The sequence below is a fragment of the Panthera tigris genome, chromosome E1 (assembly GCF_018350195.1).
Source record: "Panthera tigris isolate Pti1 chromosome E1, P.tigris_Pti1_mat1.1, whole genome shotgun sequence".
NCBI classification, from domain to species: domain Eukaryota; kingdom Metazoa; phylum Chordata; class Mammalia; order Carnivora; family Felidae; genus Panthera; species Panthera tigris.
Genome location: NC_056673.1, coordinates 45,642,815 through 45,652,304, shown reverse-complemented (window position 1 = coordinate 45,652,304; position 9,490 = coordinate 45,642,815). Strand labels below are relative to the sequence as shown.

Below are 9,490 nucleotides of genomic sequence, written 5' to 3'. Positions count from 1 at the left end.
GAGCAGCCCCTTCTCCCGCGCCGCGCCCGCCCTGCGGATTATAAAACCCCGCCGCCGCCTTCCGACACACCCCCACCTCCCCGCCCCGCAGCGCTTCCTCCTCGGCTCCAAAGTCCCCCAGCCGCGGGCCTAACCGAGCGGGGCGGGGACCGACGCTTCCTGGCCCGCCCGGGCAGGGGCGACTGGCCGGGGAGGGGCCAAGGCGGCCCCCTGCGAACTGCAGCCGGGGGCGTGGGGGGGGGGTGGTGGCGGTGGCGGAGGGGGCTCAGGTCAGGCTCTCACAGAGGAAGCTTGAAAGGGGGACCCCTCCACACACACACACCTCTGAGGCTGAGGGAGCCAGCAGTTTGCTGGAACACCCAAGTCTGCACACGGTGCCCTCTCCCTGCCATCACCCAGCCTCGGCGCAGGCCCCCGGGAGCCCGGCGGTCTGCGATGCTCAATCTTCCGGCCTCACCGCCCCAGGCCTCTCTGGGTTCCCGAGTGACAAAGTGGGGGAGCTGTCCGCAGCGCCGCTGGTGCAGCAGAGATGGGGTTAATGATCAGTCACCGGGTCCGGCTTCTCCGCCAGGCCTTGGGGGGAGGGGGTGTGGCCTGCACCCGCGCGGGGAAAGTTTCGGCTTTGGAGGCTGGAGGCGCCCCGGGGGAGGTGCCGCAGAGATGCTCAGAGCCCCCGGCGCACCTGCACACTGGGTGGGGGACTACCGGGAAAGGGGGGAGAATGGAGGGGGCTGTTGTGACAGGGTTCGCATAGAGGGACGGGAGGGCTGGCACACACGCCCTCTTCCCACTGGGGACACAAGCTGTCAGTCGCTTACACAGAAACAACCACACAGACTTGCAGGCTCTGAGAGCTAGAGATGAGCCTCCTGATGGGAAGTACCCCTTCACTGACAGATGAAGAGATCAAGACAGGTTGAGTGGCTGGCTCCAAGTCACCTCAGGCCTCCACACTCCTCATTCTTTCCCTGTCTCATCCACGTGTCCCTCCAAGTGACAAGCACAGGGAAGGGAGAGAATGGCATCTCCCCAGGTTGTGGAAGCTGAGGGTCCTCCCCTAACTCCTCCTGGGGGCATCCGTCCCCAGAGGTGGGAGGACCCTATATGTGGAGAAGGGTGTGGGAGGGGAGGCTGGAAGAAGCAGAGGCAGGGCAGAAGCAGCAGGAAAAGAAGCAGCCGAGAGCTGCGCGGGCGCCCACAAGGCGTTCAGCTGCTTGGGGCAGTTGGGGATCCTGGGTACCCACGTGTGGATGGAGCCTGAAGCTCTGAGGGACACATGGGCTCACCTCGTCCTGGAGCATGTGCAGGAGGCCGTGACCTGAGGAACCCCGAGATGGTGCCGTCTTGTCAGATGACACCGTGCCAGGAAGACAGGTGTGGAGGAGGATGGGGGTAGAGGTGGGTTGAAGAGGAAGGTGCTCTCGGGGGGTCCTCATAGCTTGGTTTTCCATGCTATGAGGGCAATGAGCCATGGGGCACACAAGTGAGCTGCTGTTTTCTGGGAAGGAAGAGTCTCCACCGGAGGCTTGGGTGGGGTGGGGTGGTGAGAGCGACACCCTTTCAGCCCCTGGAGGAGGGGGGAGGAGAGGAGGATGGGTGCAGTGCAAAAAGAGCGTGAGGCTTAGCTTGTAACCAGGGAGCCTTTTTCTGTCTTCAGGAAAGAAACCCCAGGAAAGCAGGATGGAGGCAGGTTTCAGCCAGGGCTGCCCTCTGAAGAGCTCCTGAGAACCACATCTAGGACGATGGTAGAGCAGGCTGGTCCCCTCTCAGGTCTGTGTGGCATTGTGATGATGTCTACAGAACATCTGGGTTCGGCATGGAGCAGCCTCTGCTTCGCCGAAAAAATCACAGAAGAAAGGTAAACAGGTGGGAAGATAGTCTAATCCCTGTGGTTTGCGTGGAACAAACTGATACCAGGGCTGGTTGGAGGTGTCACTGCACCTCTCTAACGGTCACATTTACTATAATAGCTTGTTGAGGGATGCTGCTTCCCTACTACGCCATCAACTCCAGGAGACAGAGACTCTGTCTGCCTTATTCTCGGGTTTTCCTAGAGCTTAGCACAGTGCCTGGCACAAAGTAGGCCCTCATTCAAGGAAGGGGGGACGTGGATAAAAGGAATAAACACCAATCATATTCACTTTCCAGGTGGGAGGCTCACAGCCTACAAGAACAACAGGAAGAGCCAGACCTCACTAATCGGGAATTTGCAATAACATTGACACTGCCTTGATCCCAATGAGTAAAAGTTAAAAACTTCTCACTCTCTTTTTAGGTTCTTATTCATGAGGGAGAGCTATAGTAAGAATACACCTTACATCTGGATAGCACTTTAGACCTCCTAAATTCTTTTGTGGAAATTATCTAATTTGATATTTGCAATAACCTTGAGAGGTAGGAAAGAGATAAGGTCCTTTGGTCAGTCAGCTGCTTCCTGGCTGCCATCAAAACAATGGAGGGGTTTCTGATTCCTATAGGAGGAGGTCACTGTGATTAGGCCAGTGCACAGCGCTGTGGATGCCTGACCCAACAAAGGAAATGCAGTCTGCTTGGGAGATCACTCAATATCTCCACCTCTCTTCCAGGGGAGGAGAAATCACCAGCTACCACAGATCGAGGAAAAAAAAATCGCTTAGAAAAATATGCTCCCAAATGGAATAAGATTGAGAGTCTAGAAATAAACCCTTACATTTACATTCACTTGACTTTTTGATAAGGGTGCCCAGACAATTAAATGGGGTGGAGGGAAAGGGAAGAAAGTCTTTTTAACAAATGGTTCTGGGACAAACTGGATTTCCACATGCCAAAAGACGAAGTTGGATTCCTATCTCATATCATTTACAAAAATTAACCCAAAATGGATCACAGACAATGTAAGAGCTAAAATCATAAACGTATTAGAAGAAATATAGATATAGGGGTGCCTGGGTGGCTCAGTTGGTTAAGCGTTCAACTTTGGGTCAGGTCATGATCTCATCGTTCATGGGTTCGAGCCCCACGTTGGGCTGTGTGCTGACAGCTCAGAGCCTGGAGCCTGCTTCTGATTCTATGTGTCTCTCTCCCTCTGCCCCTCTCCCGCTCAATCACTGTCTCTCCCTCTCAAAAATGAATAAATGTTAAAAAAGAAACAACATAGATATAAATCTTTGTGACCTTGGATTAGGTAGTAGTTTCTTAGATATGACACTAAAAGCACAAGTGATAAAAGAAAAATTAGGTAAATTAGACTTCATCAAAATTAAAGACTTCTGTGCTTCAAAGGATACCATCAAAAAAAAAAAATGAAAAAGACAACCCACGAAATGGGAGAAAATATTTGTAAAGCATGCATATAATAAGGGACTTGTGTCCCTCTTGAGTTGTAAGAACTCTTACAACTCAACAAAAAGACAAATAACTCAGTTTAAAAATGGACAGAAGAGGGGCACCTGGGGGCTCAGTCGCTTAAGTGTCTGACTTTGGCTCAGGTTCTGATTTCTTGGTTTGTGAATTCAAGCCCCACGTTGGGCTCTGTGCTGATGGTGAGGAGCCTGCTTGGGATTCTCTCTTTCTCATCTCTCTCTCTGCCTCTTCCCCACTTGTGTGCTCTCTCTCCCTCAAAATAAATAACCTTCAAAAAAAACGGGCATAAAGGGGCGCCTGAGGGGCTCAGTCAGCTAAACGTCCGACTCTTGGTTTTGGCTTAGGTCATGATCTCACAGTTTCGTGAGTTTGAGCCCCACATTGAGCTGCCAGAGCACAGCCTGCTTGGGGTTCTCTCTCTCCCCTTTCTCTCTGCCCCTACCCCTCTCTCTCTCACTCTCTCTCAAAACAAATAAATAGGTAAATAAATAACTGAAAAAAAATGGGCAGAGGATTTGAATAGACATTCACCAGAGACAACCAAATAACCAATAAGCACATGAAAAGATGATGGTCAACTTCATTAGTCATCAGGAAAATGTAAATCAAACCTCAAACTGAGTTACCAGTTAACACCCACCAAGACACCTAAAATTAAAAAGATAGACAATAACAAATGTTGAGGATGTGGGGAAATTGGAACCCTTACATATTGCTGGTGGGATTATAAAATGGTGGTAGCCACTTTGGAAAACAGGTTGGCAGTTCCTCAAAACGTTGAACATAGAGTTACCGTTGTGACCCTGCAACTCCATTCTGGGGTATATACCCAAGAGAATTGAAAACGCAGCCACACAACAACTTTCACACAAATGCCCAAGAAGCCTATTATTATTCATAATAGCCCCAAACTGGAAACAACCCAAATGTCCATCAACTGATGGATGGATAAACAAAAAGTGGTATATTCATACAATGGAGTATTATTCAACCATAAAAAGAAATGAGGTATTGATTATATGCTACAAGTATTGATGCTATCATATGCTGCAACATGGATGAACCTTGAAAACATTATGCTAAGCAAAAGAAGTCGGTCACAAAAGGCCACATATTTTATAAATCCATTTATATGAAACTTCTAGACTAGGCAAATCTGCAGAGACCGAAAGTAGATTAGTGGGTGTTAGGGACTGGGGGGAGGGGAAATGGAGGGGACTGCCAATGGTATGGAGTTTCTTTTGGGATGATGAAAATGTTCTGGAATTAGCAGTGAGGGTTGGGTAAGTCCGTGAATATACTGAAAACCACTGAATTGTATACTTGGAAAGGGGGAATTTTATAGTATATGAATTACATCTCAATAAAGCTGTTATTAAAAAATATGCCCGAATATTTACTTCTATGTTTCTATGATCATCAAGCAATCTCCTGATTATTGATTGGTTTTCAGAGAAGCTGTGGTTCTCTTACTGAATACCCACCTACTCCTGTTGGCCAAAACCTACCCATCTCTCAAAGCCCAGCCCATGAAAAGGTCTAGTTTCCTAAATCCATGCTAATCTCTCTTTTCTATATTTATTCAGCATTAAGTCACATAGGCACCAAAAGCAAAGTATAGGGGAAATAGCACTGGATTAGGAGCCAGAAAAAGCTGGGCCACACTTATATGTCTTACGACCTGAGCAAAATAATCTCTTTGAGCCTCAGTGTCCTCATGTGTGAAATGGCTGTAAACACTCTTACCCATCCCCCCATCTAAGCATTGTGAGAAAATGAAGACCCATCCCTTGTCAGTCATCATACACAATATGTTATTAATATCATAAAAATCATCAGCATTCTTTATATGCAAGACACTGAGAAATACAAGATTACCTTTAATATAAAGATTGAGATGAAGAGAAAATTAGGTCTCTGAGGCCACGTGCCTAAGGCTGGTGTAAGTTGTAGGTGCTAAGGAGTCCAGAGGAAGAAGGTTCAAGTAGGCTGGAGGGGACAGGCAAGAGAGCTTCCTTCGGAGAAAGGCAGACTCTGAGAGAGGTAGGCACCCCTCCACCCCACCACCCCCCTGGCAGAAAGCAGGAGCCCAGTGTGGGAGGGGACTAACAAGGATGCTTGGAGGCCAAGGTGAATCTGGTTTGTTTAGACTCAACCAGCACTGTCCAGTGGAACTTTCTTGTGATAATGGAAATGTCTGTCCAACAGAAATATAATGAGAGCTACATATATATAATTTAAAATTTTCTGGTAACCACATTTAAAAAAATAAAAAAAAGAGGTAACATTCATTTTATTAACATTTTAATAACATTGAGTTAATAATTAATATTTTATTTAAACCGATATGTCCAAAATGTTATCGCTTCAACATGTGATTAATACAAAAATTAGTAATGAGATATTTTACCTTTTTTTGCAGCCTAAGTCTTAAAACCCTGGTGTGCATTGGAGTGCCTGGGTGGTTCAGTCGGTTAAGTGTCTGACTCTTGATTTTGGCTCAGGTCATGATCTCATGGTTCTTGAGTTCGAGCCCCACGTGGGGCTCCCAGCTGAGAGTGCAGAGCCTGCTTGGGATTCTCTCTCTCTGCCCCTCCCCTGCTCTTGCACACGTGCTCTCTCTCTTTCAAAATCAATAAATAAAAACTTAAAAAAAAATCTGGTGTGCATTTTACACATCACAATTCGGATGCTAAATTTTCACCAGAGTAGAATGTAGTCCTACTAAAGCAATAAAGTTGTGTTTAATGGGAAGATATTTTTTACTGCTTCTGTTTTTAAATTAAAATTAACTAGGGGGCACCTGGCTGGCGCAGTCAGTAGAGCATATGATTCTTGATCTTGGGGCTGAGAGTTTAACACCATGTTAGGTGTAGAGATTACATTTATTTAAGAATAAATAAACAAATAGGTAAATAAATAAATAATGCAAACTTAAAAAAAAAAAGATTATGAGGGTAGATCATGGGATTGAAGCTGGAGATAGCTTCCAAATCCACACCTCCAGCCCAGACCTCCCTGGGCCCTAGGCGCATGCTCAGCTGCCTTCTGGAGTTATCTGTCTGAGGTCTGGATTAGGATGGTGAGGACCGTAGGACTGCTTTCCTCCAGAGGCCACCCCGCCATGGAAACATGGAATCCTAGCTTTGCAGAGTACTTTCAGTCTCGCCTGGCCCAGTTGCCTCCAGATGGGATCCTGGATGCCTAGCGTTCTTGAAGGTGCTCATGAGGGTCAGACAACCATTTTCAACACCTCCAGCTTTCTAACTGAAATCATACATCTCCCCCAGATGCGTCTACGGCATGGGTTACCTAAAGTGTGCCATTCGTGCTTTTGTTGACACGGGAAGAGTTCTGTTGGATAACACCAGTAATCTCCATCTGATCACAAGCTTGGCTGCTTTAATTCAGTCTAAAAGTATTTACTGAGACCATGTTATAGCCAGGCACTTCTGCATGCTGGGGTCTCGGCAGAGAGCTAAACAGCCCAGCTGGATGTGTGTCTGTGCTGGGGAGATGACAATGTCATGTTGCAAAATAAATGAGGCTGTGGTTGGAGCACACAGAGGAGGATGTGCAGATGTGCTGTTCCACCTGGGGCATCAGGGAAGAGGGGCCCTGGAGGAAGCCAGCCAGCAGCCTTGTGGACATCTGGGGAGGGGCTCTTCAGGGACCCTGCAGGAGCTAGTCCCCACCTTTGAGGAACAGCCAGGGGGGTGGGCCTCGGTGGCTGAAGCAGAGGGAGCCATGAGCAGGCTAAGGGCAGACAGGTGGCCAGAGCGTGTTTAATCTTGTCGGCTGGAGTAGGGACCTGGTTATCCTGGGATGAATGGAATTTGGGTATTGGAGGTAGCCTTTCATTTTTAAAAATGTCTTTTTATGTAATATATGTACATTATAAACAGTATAAACATGTATGTATACTTGATATAGAATGTAATGTACTTTTTGAAGCATAATAAAATGAATACCATAAACTCACTTTCCAATATTATTCTTGTCTAGCTGAGACTAGTCCTTCCCTTTTCTCCACATGCACCCCCATCTGACTCCCCTGAATGCTGTGTTTATTACTCTCTTCAATTTTTAATTTTTTATTATTTTTAAACATTTTAAAAAAATGTTTATTTATTTTTGAGAGAGAGAGAGAGAGAGAGCACAAGCAGGGGAGGGGCAGAGAGAGAGGACGGACGATCCAAAGGGGGCTCCATACTGACAGCAGCAAGCCTGATGCGGGGCTGCAACTCACAAACCATGAGATCCTGACCTGAGCCAAAGTAGGACGCTCAACTCAGGCGTCCCAGCTCTCCTCACTTTTAAAGAATAGTTTCAGTACTGTGTATTTCACACTGTTTAGTTTTGTTTGTTTTAGAGTTTTATAAAAACAGTGTCACCTAGGAATGTACCTAAGAGACATGAAAACACGTATTTGTTCAAAGACTTGCATGCCAAGCAGTGTTATTCAAAATAGCTGACAAGTGGAAATCACCACTTGTGATGTCCACCAACTTGTGAATGAGTAAACGAAGTGTGGTGTATCTGCATAAAGGAACGGACAAAGAAATGAAGTTCTGATGCAAGCTATAACACGGACGGACTCCAAAAACATGATGCTAAATGAAAGAAACAAGACATGAAAGACTACATGTTGTATGGTTTCACTTATATACAATGTTCAGAAAAGTCAGGTCTAGAGAGACAGAACATAGGTCAGGGGTTGTCTGGGGCAGGGCGTGAGTATGGCTGGAGTGACTAAAAATAAGCATGAGGGGTGTTTTTGAAGTGGTGGAAGTACCCACCCCCCACTGAAGTGGCCCACCCCCCCACTGAAATTAGATAGTGTGATGGTTGCACAATTCTCTAAATAATCTAATAATTGTACACTTAAGCTGGGTGAATCGCGCTGCAACATGGAAATGTAAATTAAATTGTACTTTGATAAAGCTTTTTCCAAAAAGGTATCATATTACAGTCTTCTGAGGCTTTTTTCTCTCACAACTATGTTTATGAGACTTTGTTGGTGTTGTTGCATAGAGCTATAGTTCATTTATATTTACATCTGTAGAGTAGTCCATAACCCATCATGATGACACAATTTATTTCCCCAATCTCTAATCCTGTCACTGGGCATGTGAGTTACCTCTTGTTTTTTTGCTGTTACAAAACAATTTGCCAGTAGCACTCTTGTGTATATCTCCTTGGTATATGTAAGTAACTTTATGCATGTTGAATTTAATAATAAAATATCAGGGCTTGTATATTATAGGTCTTTTTTTTGCTTCATTTTTTAGAAATTCATTCTCATTATAATTTATGAAAGTATTGTTCCCCCAGCAGATTGAAAATTAAAACAAAAATGAAACTGGTCCTCATTGAGAAATATTGCTCTAGGGAATATACTGGGAGTAAAATTGCCGAGTCAAGGGTATGCAGATGTTCACATGCAAAAGTTCAAGGGAGTCCCAATGTCAAACTGCTTTCCAAAATACTTGCACTGATTTGCACTCTCACCAGCATTGGATGAGAGCTCCCACGTTGCTCTGTATTTTCACCAACACTTACTATTGTCCAATTTTTACATGTGCTCCAGTTCTCTGGGTAGGACGTATTTTCATTCCCTTGTTGCTGATGAGGTTGAACACCTCTTCATGTGTTTAGGGGACATTTGTGCTCCCCCTTCTGTGCTATTCCTGTTTGTTTCCTTTGCCCATTTAGTTTTTTCCTTTTTCTTTTTTTTTTTAATTTTTTTTAACGTTTATTTATTTTTGAGACAGAGAGAGACAGAGCATGAACGGGGGAGGGTCAGAGAGAGAGGGAGACACAGAATCGGAAGCAGGCTCCAGGCACTGAGCTGTCAGCACAGAGCCCGACGCGGGGCTCGAACTCACGGACCGTGAGATCATGACCTGAGCCGAAGTCGGATGCTTAACCGACCAAGCCACCCAGGCGCCCCTCCTTTTTCTTCTTGATTGATACAGTTGGTCAAATACACTGGCTAGTAGTCCTTTGTCATTTAAATGTGCTGCAGATATAATTCCTAGTTTGTGACTTGTTTGCATTTCCTTGGGGTGTCTCTTGATCACAGAAGGTCTTACTTCTAAAGTAGTTGGATTTTGTCTATTTTCTCCCTTTTTGGCTAGCATCTCTT

The 9,490-nt window shown here is 45.8% G+C and overlaps 2 long non-coding RNA genes across 3 annotated transcripts in view; one reads left to right on the top strand and one right to left on the bottom strand.

Annotated features, from left to right (window-relative positions):
• The first annotated feature begins 772 nt into the window (after positions 1-772).
• On the top strand, positions 773-2,268 carry LOC122233427. Its single transcript, XR_006210967.1, has 3 exons — positions 773-1,374; positions 1,658-1,858; positions 2,149-2,268. It is a non-coding gene; the product is annotated as an uncharacterized LOC122233427 (long non-coding RNA).
• Positions 1,756-9,490, bottom strand: part of LOC122233428 — a 19,905-nt gene continuing 12,170 nt past the window's right edge. For both annotated transcript variants that reach the window (XR_006210969.1, XR_006210968.1), the window contains exon 3: positions 1,756-1,828. This is a non-coding gene — a long non-coding RNA (uncharacterized LOC122233428). The remainder of the gene's footprint in view (positions 1,829-9,490) is intronic.